Source organism: Felis catus, chromosome B1 (genome assembly GCF_018350175.1).
Source record: "Felis catus isolate Fca126 chromosome B1, F.catus_Fca126_mat1.0, whole genome shotgun sequence".
NCBI lineage: Eukaryota > Metazoa > Chordata > Mammalia > Carnivora > Felidae > Felis > Felis catus.
Window position 1 is genome coordinate 79,590,415 of NC_058371.1, and position 12,087 is coordinate 79,602,501.

A 12,087-nucleotide genomic window follows, 5' to 3' on the forward strand; every position below is an offset into this window, starting at 1 on the left:
CCGCCCCATCCGCCTCACTTTACACTCTCTGATTGGTCATTTGCGGGGGGAGGGGCTGTAGAGAGGCGTAGCAAGGTTAGGAGGTAGGTAGGAGAGGAGATGGTTAGGAATTGTTGGAGTTGGTACTGGTTGCCCCAAAGGCCCGTGAACAGGATTCTGGAAGCTGTAAGAATTGATGAAGAACACTTGAGGGACACCTGCTATGTTCTTCTGCTGACTGTATTCCAGCATTAAGAAAGCCTGGGTAAGACCTTATAACTGAGCCATTTATTTGCATAGAAATTTCCGGTTCTCTCTGTGAGTGGATAGGGGAGCGGGTGGAATAAGAGAAGAATGGAAAGCGTCCTCCTAGTTTTCTATCAGTTGTTAGAAACTACGGGAGGGCTACTTAATTATTTCTGGATTTTGCAGAAAATTCTAAAGGTAGCTGAATTTTAGAAGCAACTGCAAATACTGAATATCCTTTCCGCATTTAGAACTCGTGTGAAAAACTCATACATTTAAGTTTCAAAAGGTTTTGACGTTCCAACTGACAGCTTTTAGCTAAACCTATACAACAAATGGCAAATAGGATCTTAAAGCCTTTTAAAACCAACAAAGCAAACAAATATCTAACTTCTCAATTAGATATACAAATGTGTCCTCTATTATAATTCTCATGTTCTGAGGGGCAGGCATTGTACTAAATTCTTCACCTACATTATATCAATTAATCTAAATCCAGAAAAGTAGGCAGTTCTCCATGTTACAGATGAAAAAAAAAAGTTTCAAGTGGTTAAGTAATTTGCCTTTGTTCATTGAGCTAGTTAGTGGTAGAGCTGAAATTCCAACTTTGGTCTCTTGATTCCAAAGGCACTGGTAAGCATTTGACTTGTCAGACACACCTGCCACCTGAGAGTTTCTGACTTATGACTGTGGACAAGAAGGCCTCAGTCTGAGTACACCTAGCCTAGAATTCTAACAGAGGCATTGAGGGAATGTTATCTTCCCCAGTGTCATCTGCCCTGGCCAAAGTCTAGAGCTGCATTTCTGCATCCATACTCCAGTCTTGAACATCTCCATTTTCCAACCTGGCCTCTTTTAATACAAACTGCTTTCTCAAAGGGAAATAGACCTTTTGTTTCTTCTTCCTAAGGGTAATCTACAAAATCAAAATAATTGTGTATTTCCTGATCATTAAATTTATGCATATTCCAGTGTTAAATTTCAGAAAATAGAAGAATATAGAAGAGAAAAGTAACCCTTGCTCTACAATCAAGTATAACCACTACTTACTTTTTTGATTCACAATGTATCTTCCTTGGATATACTGCATACTTAGATTGTCTCTATGCTTTCAGTCACAGTCATTGCCACCTTTAATAGTCTTCCTCATTCTTTCCCAGGGGCAAACCTTTTTCAACCTAATTTGTGAAAACTTTCTTGATTTTGTTCCCTGTATCCTTATGGCATTCATGTTGTGTTTTAATTATTTATTTGTCTGTCTTTCCTAGGAGCAAGCTAAAGTTGTAGAACTATCAGAATAAAGTAAGAGATGGAAGAGACCAGAATGTCAGATGGACATGTAGTTTTGCACACCAGTTTGTGAACTGGGGTTCATCTATGGTGAAGTTGCTACAGATCAGCAGAGAAATAAGAAAAAAATATAGTGAGTTTTTCATTTAGTTAAACTTACTCTTAAGGATCGTGCATTATATTGAAATTGTTCATTCTATTTCTTTTATCCAATGACAGTTATAGAGTAGTTATTTTCTAAATAATTTTCTTTGAAGAAATATTTGTTGCTAACTTTATTTGCTCCCATTTGGTTTATTTTATTTCTGAAATTTTTCTTGGTCCACGAGATCCTAAAGTCTAGCAATTACTGAGATAGAGAATGGCCACCAATTTCAGCAATCATAATGCTGGTGTGATTCCAGTCTACTTACTTTATCTGCTATATGTATTCTCTGTATTCTTTCTGGATATGACTTAGTCTAAGCCTGAGGGTGGATCTGAGCTTGATGGTGTTTGGAAGATAAGAAGTGGTTATAACTGGCAGATGGTACTAGGCCCCAAAGTAAGACATTATTCATTCTTGATGCAGTTTATATAGATGAAATGAAGTTTCTGTTTGTTACTGTATTACATGAAAATAGGTAGATGGAATTTTGCCATCCATGGAGAATATGTTTGTGTTAGTCTGACTTAAAATAATAAGTTAATAAAATTCACTTTGAGGGAACGTGGGAGGTGGACACTGCTGTCAACCTTTTGGTATGTGTCTTCACATCTCTCTATGCAAATATGCCCTTGGTGGTTTTAAAATATGGCTATGACTTCTTTGATGTCCTTCCCATGAAAAGATATACTTTGTGTCTTCTCCTCTTAAATCTGGATGGGCTTATGATTGATTTATACAAGAGAATATAGAGAAAGTGATCATAGTCACCATATGTGACTTCAGAGGCTAGGTCATAAAAGGCCATGCAGTCTGTTGAAACCCTTGCTTTTGCAGCTCTCAGCCATCATGTAAGAAGTCTGACTACCTGAGTCCCATGTGCTGTGAAAAGCCCAGGGCAATAGGGAGACCCCTTGAATGTACTCTGATTGACAGTCACAGCTGAGCCCAGCCCTCCAGTTAGCCTAGGTGCCAGATATGAGAATGGAGAAGCAGATTCCAGCTCTCAGCCATTTAGTTACCCTTCAGCCTTTTCAGCCTTCCCAGCTGAGGACATAGACTTGTGGACCAAAGTGAGCCTTTCCTGCTCTGTCTTGTCCTAATTCCTGACCTGAAGAATCCACGATTTTTTTTTTTAATTTTTTTTTTTCAACGTTTATTTATTTTTGGGACAGAGAGAGACAGAGCATGAACGGGGGAGGGGCAGAGAGAGAGAGAGAGGGAGACACAGAATTGGAAACAGGCTCCAGGCTCTGAGCCATCAGCCCAGAGCCTGACGCGGGGCTCGAACTCCCGGACCGCGAGATGGTGACCTGGCTGAAGTCGGACGCTTAACCGACTGCGCCACCCAGGCGCCCCAAGAATCCACGATTTTAAGAGAATGGAAAACAAGACACAGACTGGGAGAAATATTTGCAAAAAAAAATGCATCTGATAAAGGACTGTTATCCAAAATGTTTAAAGAACTGTTAAAACTCAACAATAAGAAAACAAAAGCTCATTTAAAAAATGGGCCAACACCTTTACAGACCTCACTAAAGAAGATATACAGATGTAAAATAAGTATATGCCAAGATGCGCCACATCATATGCCATCAGGGAAATGCAAAGTGAAAAAAAAAAAAAAATGACTTACCACTACACATCTCTTAGAATGGCCTAAATCTAGAAATTGACAACACCAAATGCTAGTGAAGATGTGAAGCAAAAGGAATTCTCATACATTGCTAGTGGGAACACAAAATGGTACAGCCACTTTGGAAGATAGTTTGGAAGTTTCTTATAAAATGAAATATACTCTTACCATGTGATCCAGCAATTGAACTCTTTACTATTTACCCAAAGGAGGTGAAACCTTATGTCCACACAGAAACCTGCACATTGATGTTTATAGCACCTTTATGTATAATTGCCAAAACTTAGAAGCAACCAAGATGTTTTTCATTAAATAAATGGATTAATACACAATGGTACATTCAGACTACAGAATATTATTTAGCACTAAAACGAATTGAGTTACCATGCTATGAAAAGACACGGAGGAACCTTAAATGAATACTACTAAGCTGAAAAGGCTACACACTGTGATTCCAAATATGTGACATTCTGGAAAAGACAAACTATGGAGACAGTAAAAAAAAAAAAGTCAATGGCTCTCAGACGGGGACAAGGGAGAGATGAATAAACAGAGTATAGAGGATTTTTAGAGCAATGAAAATACTCTATAATGTTAATGAATGTATGTCATTATGCTTTTGTCCAAATCCATAGAATGTGTAACACCAAGAACGAACCCTAAGGTAAGGTGTGGATTTTGGGTGACTTTGATGTGTCAGTGTAGATTCATCCTTGATAAAAAATGTACAATGCTGGTGGACAATACTGGTAATGGGGAGGCTATGCATGTGTGGAGGGGCTAGGGGTTATATAGGAATTATCTGTATCTTTCAATTTTGTTTTAAATCTAAAACTGCTCTGAAAAAACAATAAAGTTAAAGTCTTAAAAAGAATTCATAAGCATAATAAAAATGATTATTTTACTTCTCTGTTTAGGGTTGTTATGCATCTTTTCCAGTGAGTAGATAACTGAAACCATGTCTCTTGTCTCCATATTTATGTGCACTCTATCTATTGGAAAAAGGCTTCTTGCTTAGAGTGATTTTTTTTTCTTTTTTTTTTTCTTTTTTTGCCTAGAGCTGACTTTGAGCCTTCATAAGGTGTCTAGGGTTTTCTTTTTTAGGAGTATGTTGCGTTCAGAATTTGAGATTATGCTAACCAATGAAAGAGTTAAGTGAGTGTTAGATTTAAAGGTTGCAAATGTAGGGAAGGGATATGAGCAGGTCTTTACATTATGCTTGATTTTGTAATGTACCATTTTCTCTTCTCCCCTAAATGGGAGGGAAAATGGTCTACTATGTACCAAATGAATGGGGAAGAAAATATAAGTGGAACTAGCTGTAATATCCAACTTAAAATCTGAACTTTGAGTATTTTTTGCCCATTAAGTTTCAGCTTTACCTACCACGTTGTTCAGGCTACATTTTAAGCTTTGTTAAAGACACCGTGGTTTGTTTGTTTGTTTGTTTGTTTATTTATTTATTTATTTATTTATTTATTTATTTATTTATTTATTTATTTCTATCTCCTTTATACCTCCCTACATCTATAACAGGTAAAGCTGTACATATTACATGTAATACCTGATTTCTATGTGTATGTCTGTATGTCCTTATATACATTTTGATCTCGTCTTTTTTTTTTTTTCCAATGCTTATTTATTTATTTAGAGAGAGAGAGAACAAAAGCAAGCATAAGTGGGGGAGAGGCAGAGAGAGGGGAGGAGAGAGAAAATCCCAAGCAGGCCCCAAGCTGTCAGCCAGAGCCCAACTCTGGGTTCTATCTCACTAACCGTGAGATCATGACCTGAGCTGAAATCAAGAGTTGGACACTTAACTGAGCCACGCAGGTGCCCCAATGTGGCATCAGTTGACTTCATCTTAAAGAGACTTCTCTCAAACATTTACTGGCTACACTTATAAGTTACTGGGTACACTTATAATTTGTTAAGTGTAACAAATATATTAAATGTGAAAATCTGTTTAACATGTTCATATTGAAATAAAAATGAATTACAATGACTTCAAAAAAACTTCTAAGTATTTCATGTCATTTTGTTCATTTTGTTTAGTGGGTCTTATGATTCAGAGCAAACTATGGCCTGCAACCCAATTACGGTCTCCAGTCTATTTCCATATGGCTCATGAAGCTAAGAAATGTTTTTACATTTTTTTTTATTGTGGTAAAATAACATAAAATTTACTATTTAACCATTTTAAGTGTACAGGTCAGGGCATTACGTACATTCATCTTATTGTGAAACTGTCACTGCTATCTATATCTAGAATTTTTTCGTCATCCCAAACTGAAACTTTGTATCTGTTTAACACATTGCCCATTTCCATTTTCCCCCAGTTCCTGGTAATCACTATCCTACTTTCTGTCTATATGAATTCATTCCAGGTACTCATGAGGCTGGATTCATACACTATTTGTCCTTTTTACATCTGGCATATTTCACTTAGCATAATGATTTTTAAAGTCCATTCATGTAGCAGGTATCAGAATTTCTTTCATGTTTAAGGCTGTATAGACTACATTTTGTGTATCCATTCATCTGTCAACGGACATTTGGGTTTCCACCTTTGCCTGTTGTGAATATTGCTGTTGTGAACATTGGTGTGTGTACTTTGACCTTTTGACTTTCTATCCCCTAATGGTGTCCAGTGCTGTGATGCACACGGGTATACAAGGAGAAATGGAGAATTATTATGTTAGTTCAGTGGATGGAGGATTTCAGTTTTGCAAAATGTAATAGGTCTGGAGATTGGTTGACAACAATGTGAACATACCCACTGCTTTCAGTTAGCTCTTACATTTTTAGAGTTGTAAAAGAAAGAAAAAGAAGAGAAAAGAATATTTAAAAATACTATCTGACTTTTTATGGAAAAAGTTTGCCAACCCCTAATTTAGAGTAAATTTTAAAACTTCTATAATGGACTATTATTGCTGAATGAATCTTAAAGTTCATTCATTTCTTCACTAGAGAAGTATTTAAATTTTAGTAGACTTTCTTATCTAAATATTTGGGGAACTTTGGTTGTTTGGTCCCCAACCAACAATGAAAAATCACGGTTTTGGTTTTGTTACTAAGAGTAAGATTCACTGATTTACAAGCAAGATTCATTGATTTTGAAGGGAGGCTGCAGTAAATTCAGAGTAATAGGGTACAAGGTTCCTTTCTTTAAAGCTACAGTAGAGTGAAAGGCCCTACCATGTATAAGGAGGCATGCAGAGGCTTGAGGCGCTGTCCTTTTTACTTTTGATCTACTTTTCTCTTTTTTCTTTTTTTTAATGTTTATTTATTTTTGAGAGAGAGACAGAGACAGAGAGCGAACAGGGGAGGGGCAGAGAGAGAGGAAGACACAGAATCTGAAGCAGGCTCCAGGCTCTGAGCTGTCAGCACAGGGCCAGATGTGGGGCTTGAATTCACAGACCTCGAGAACATGACCTGAGCCTAAGACGGACACTTAATGGACTGAGCCACCCAGGTGCCCCTGATCTACCTTTCCGGTTCTACTCTAGGCAGGCTATGTCTTTTGAACCCTGGTATGTCCTTAAGGCAGAGATTCCCAAACTTTCTTGTTTCATAGCATTGTTGGACTTTTTTCATAGTGTCTTGAGCCTAAGAAATACTGTAGAGTTCCATTTATTAAGTAATTAAGTCCGAACAACCTAATCATAGACATTCATATGATGTCTCACAAACGTCTCTGTGTTTCTCTGAAACATTTAAAATATCTCATGGTGCCTTGTGAGTTCACTCCAGAGTCCTATGCCCCTGAGCACACAGTTTGGGAATTACAGTCCTAGGATCTTCTACCTGGGTTTCTGATTTGGATTTGCCTTTGTCCTTGGCCTTGTTTCTTATTTTATCCCAATTACAATTTCCCACATTTCCAGGGCTTGCCTAACAATAATTTCTGATGGCTTTCTTTGGTTACAGATTTAATTTTTACATTCTTGATTCACGTTTCTTCCTTTAGTACATTAACTTTTATGTTGGGTTTTCCTTATAAAGGCTCTGTGTTTAAACTACAGAAATAAATACTTAAGTGAATAGAACATTTGCCCTCATCTTCAAAAGTGTGTTACTAGAATTACTGGATTAATGACTGTAGGGTTCTTTAGTTTTCTCACAAGAAAGGTGATAAAGTATCTTAAGCCACCTGATAATCCTTAGTTGTATATGTTGGCCTTTGTCACTCAAGTGAAGAAGGTGCTGTGAATGGTGCCAACAACTTGCACAGTAAATAATAAATTACCTTTTCTATAAATTATTACTCACTAGATTAACTTTCCAGTAGCTCTGTCTGGTAGGAAAGTTGTTTTTCTCTTACCTCCATGGATGTTTTCTTTTCAGGCTGATTTAAGTGACATTTCTGAAATATCAAGTTACAGTCTGAAAGAAATGTGAAAAACCTTAATGTTAAGTAACAGACTCAAGACTAGATAATTCAAAAGATTTGGGAGAGAAGGTATTTCTGGTTAGGAAGAATATTCTGTGCATTATAAAAATATGGGAAAAGAAAATGTTTTTATATTGAGAAATTCTTTTAGGATTTAAACAAGAATCAATATGTCATTCATTTGTACATTAAGATGCTAGACTATGGTGATCCCTATAGAAAGAAGGCTTTGACAAATTACATGAGGTAAAGAGAATACATGGGAGGATTTTAATCTACTGTAGAGGAATAGTTTTCTTCTTCAAATGTAAGGAGAGCTCTCTATGGAGTAAGGTAAAACTCTTACTTTTCTCATATATTTCAGGCTGTGAATTGCGCTTGTGTGAACTCACGTAAAGCACATGTCTATGTGCTTTTACATAGGTAGGATATGGGGGTGGGGTGAGAATTATACCTCTCCTGCACTGTTGAGCCAATCAAGATTCTGTGTACGCATAGTTCTAAATGGAGTCCCACCAGGCTTGGGCCAGTGTCCTTATTTATGTATCATCTTTACTATTTAGAGGTAGAACTAGACTTTTTTGCTGCTATTGTGCAAATCCTATGATGTATGCTTTCCAGTTTTCTCGTTTTGATTTTTCCCTTCCTGCTTGATACTCTCCCTAGAACCTTTTCTCAGTCAGGATATAAGAGTCAGGCAGTTGTCCCGGAACTAACATTTTTCAACTCCCCCTAATCTCAGGGACTCTGGTTTTATAATAAGTGTCCCCAGGAAGGAAGACTTGTGTGGCAAAAGTACCTTGTTTGGTTTATTATTGTTTTTATTAAAAAAATTTTTTTGTGATGTTTATTTTTGAGAGACAGAGCATGAGTGGGGGAGGGGCACAGAGAGAGGGAGACACAGAATCTGAAGCAGACTCCAGGCTCTAAGCTGACGGAACAGAGTTCATGACCTGAACTGAAGTCAGATGCTTAACTGACAGAGCCACCCAGACACCCCATACCTTGTTTGATTTATTTTCTGTTGTTGCCATAACAAACAGCCACAAATTTAGTTGATGAAATAATGTATATTATCTTAACAGTTCTGGGGGCATGGACCTCAAAGAGCTAAAACCCAGGAGTTGGCAGGGTAACATTCCTTTCTGGAGGCTCTAGGGAAAATATCTTACCTTGCTCATTCAAGTCATTGGCTGAATTCAGTTCCTTGAAGTTGTAGAACTGGAGCTCCTGTCCTTGCTGGCCATCAACCGAGGGCTGTCCATAGCTTCTAGAGGATGTCCACATCCTTGGTTCATGGTCTTCTTCCTCTGCCTTCAAAGCCAGCAACAGTGGGTTGAGTTCCTTTCAAGAGTCCTCACTTTTTTCTTCATCTTATACTTTTAAGGACCATGTGACTAGATTGATACTACCCAGATGATTTAAAATAATCTCAAGGTCCTTAATTACATCTGCAAAATCCCTTTTGCCGTGCAAAGTAACATATTCAGAGTTTCTAGAATTAGGACATGGACATCGTTGGGGCCCATTATTTTCCTATCACACCTGATGTTTTTAGTAAATAACCTGACACTGGAATCATCTTCAACTTTTAGTCACTTCACAGCTGTCAGTTTCATACATTGCAGATTGATATCTCGAGCTTCCTTTCCTATGCTGAATTCAGACTTTCTTACATCCACCGATAACTAAGTATTTGAGGACAATTCTTTCATAATATAGAACTATATAGAATAAGGAGGTGGAAATACAGGGGGACGTAGAGATGAGGGAAGGGTTTTGTTTTGTTTTTTAATCCAAAAATGAAATAAAACAACAGCGACTTGAGCATGTTTAAATGCTAATGGGAGGAAACCAGTAGAGGAGAGTGAAGCATGACAGCCTGGAGGTAATCCTCCCACATCTGCCTGGTCTTCCCTTCTGCCATAGGAGAAGACTTGTGATCAGGGACATAGCCACCCAGCTAGACAGTACATTTCTCAAACCCTTTGGAGCTAAAGTTCTGTAGTGATTAGGTTCCTCCAATAATGCATTCTCTGTTACTCAGAAGGCAGAATGAGGTGTTCAGCATAGCTGTGGTCTTCTAGCAGCATTCTGGGGTTCTGTGAAGAAGCTGGAGGCAGTGGCAGCCTCTTGATTTGATTCTCCAAACCCACTATGCCCTCTGGGAAAGCCCAGAGGCCACTTCCTTCACCAAGCATTGGGTAAGGGAACAAGAGAGCATCTCTGTGGGACTCTGTCCTGAAACCCATAGAAGACAGTGGGAAGTGCTACAAAAATTGCATTTCCTGATTACAGTGGGAAAATGGAATTTCAGAGGGGTAGAGGCTAGGTGGTAGATCCCAGCAAAGATCTGTTTAGTGTGGTCAGTCCAATCAATCAACAGAAAATAGTAATAGGTGTGTTTTGAAACAACTGGGGAGCCTACCCAGGTTCTGCTTTACATAAAAGGAATACTCTGAGCTCAGCTGGGGAGAAACTAACCAGACATCACTGTTTGGATTCATGTCTTCTTACCAGGTGCCCAGAACTAAGCCAGTGTGTAGATCTGAAGCCCCTCAACAGAGGTGGAGGCAAGAGAGCCTCTGAAAAAGAACACTGCAGTACAGCCATAGGTGTATACAGTGCATTTCCTCCACAGAGTGGAGAGCTTTCCACAGAGTGACCCGTAGCTATTTACCCAGGGGACTGTGCACTGAGGAAAGAGAAATATCCAGAACTTCTGGGAACTACTCCATACTGATACTAATTTTACACTGATCCCCAGAGACCCAAAACGCTACAAAAGTCCACCAAAGTAGATGCTTATGGATGTCAGGCTTTAGATAAAGTCTTGGTTCAAATTCAGCTAACAGTGGGTCTAGTTGGAACTATAGAGCACCAGTGTTTTATTACAATTATAGAATATATGGTGTTTATTATTACAGTTGTAGAACATATGGTGAGAATCCACACACACATATACTTGATAACTAACGAAATGCCATTCTCTGGTTCCCTTTCCTTCGGAATGAGGGCTCTGGAACTCTTCCCACACAGTACACCAGTTGGTAAGCAATACTTCTGAAGGGATTGTAGAAATTACCACTGCCATAAAAACCTTGAGAGAAGCTGGGATAGTGATTCCTATTATATCTGCATAAAATGTTTCTATGTGACCAGAGCAAAAGGCTAAAGGGCCTTGAAAAATAATAGATTATTGCAGACCTAATCAGATTATGATGTTAATTGCAGCTGTAGTTTTAGATGTATATTGACTGGAACAATAAACTGTGATAGTTAAGGGCCTTGGCCCCCCAACTTTTTAAAGTTTATTTATTTATTTTGAGAGAGCGAGTGAGAGCAGGGGAGGGGCAGAGAGATAGGGAGAGAGAGGGACAGAATCCCAAGCAGGCTCTGCACTATCAGCACGAGTGGGGCTGAAACTCATGGACCATGAGCCAAAATCAAGTGTTGGATGCTTAACCGTCCCAGCTACCAGGTGCTCCTAAGGGCCTTGCCACTTTGATGAAGTTTCAAGGGGTCCAGTGTTTCGGAGCATATTAGGCGATACCTTCTACAGAGAGATAAGTGGTAGTACCTTGCCCCAACCACCACAAAGAAAGAGGCACAGCGTATGATGCTTTCCGGATTGTGGTGACCACCTATACCGCATTTGGGCATGCTGCAGCACGCAGCAGATAACCCATAAGCTGCCAGTTTTCAGTCGGTCCTAGAACAAGAACTAGCTCCGTAACAGGTCCAGGCCACTAAGCAAGCTCACATGCCTGTTGGACCTTACAGCCTAGCAGATCTAATGGCAGTGGAAGTGTGCCTGGCAGCAGAGATGGGGTCTGGAGACCATGGCAGGCCCCAGATTAGACAAGGTTTTGGAGGAAGTTCATGCTATAACTGTTCTTCATTTTGAAAAGCAGTTCATAACTCGTTATTGAGTCCTGATGGAAACTGAGCATCTGACTTTGGGACTCTTAAGTGACTGGACAACCTAAATCACCCATCACAAATTAGCTATTATGTGATCACTGAACCATAACGCTGGGCATGCCCAGTAGCATTCCATTATAAAACATAAGTAGCAACTATGCAACCTGGCTCTACTAGGTCCAGAAGACACCAACGAACTGTACTAGCAAAAGGCTCCTGGGAGGGAGCAAAGAAATAACTAACATAAAACAAAGCTGCTGCAATCCTCCAAGTCGAGGATTTCGGGAACTGTGGTTCTGGTAGTGGTTCAGGAGAAATGAGAGAGGATGCATAGCCAAGTGGGCTGTCCGTCAGGGTGCATAGATAGTTTGTGATAGTGTAGCTCTTCATCACTTGTGGCAGCCCTGACTCACCTGGTGTGGTGCTGACACATACCTAGTTTTCTTCTCTCTCTCCAGCACCCTGAAAGATTACACT

The 12,087-nt window shown here is 39.1% G+C and overlaps 1 long non-coding RNA gene across 1 annotated transcript in view; it reads left to right on the plus strand.

Moving 5' to 3' along the window:
* Positions 1-39: 39 nt before the first annotated feature.
* LOC123384914 overlaps positions 40-12,087 on the plus strand; it is a 37,911-nt gene continuing 25,863 nt past the window's right edge. The window contains exons 1-2 of the long non-coding RNA XR_006596703.1: positions 40-244; positions 1,494-1,648. This is a non-coding gene — a long non-coding RNA (uncharacterized LOC123384914). The remainder of the gene's footprint in view (positions 245-1,493; positions 1,649-12,087) is intronic.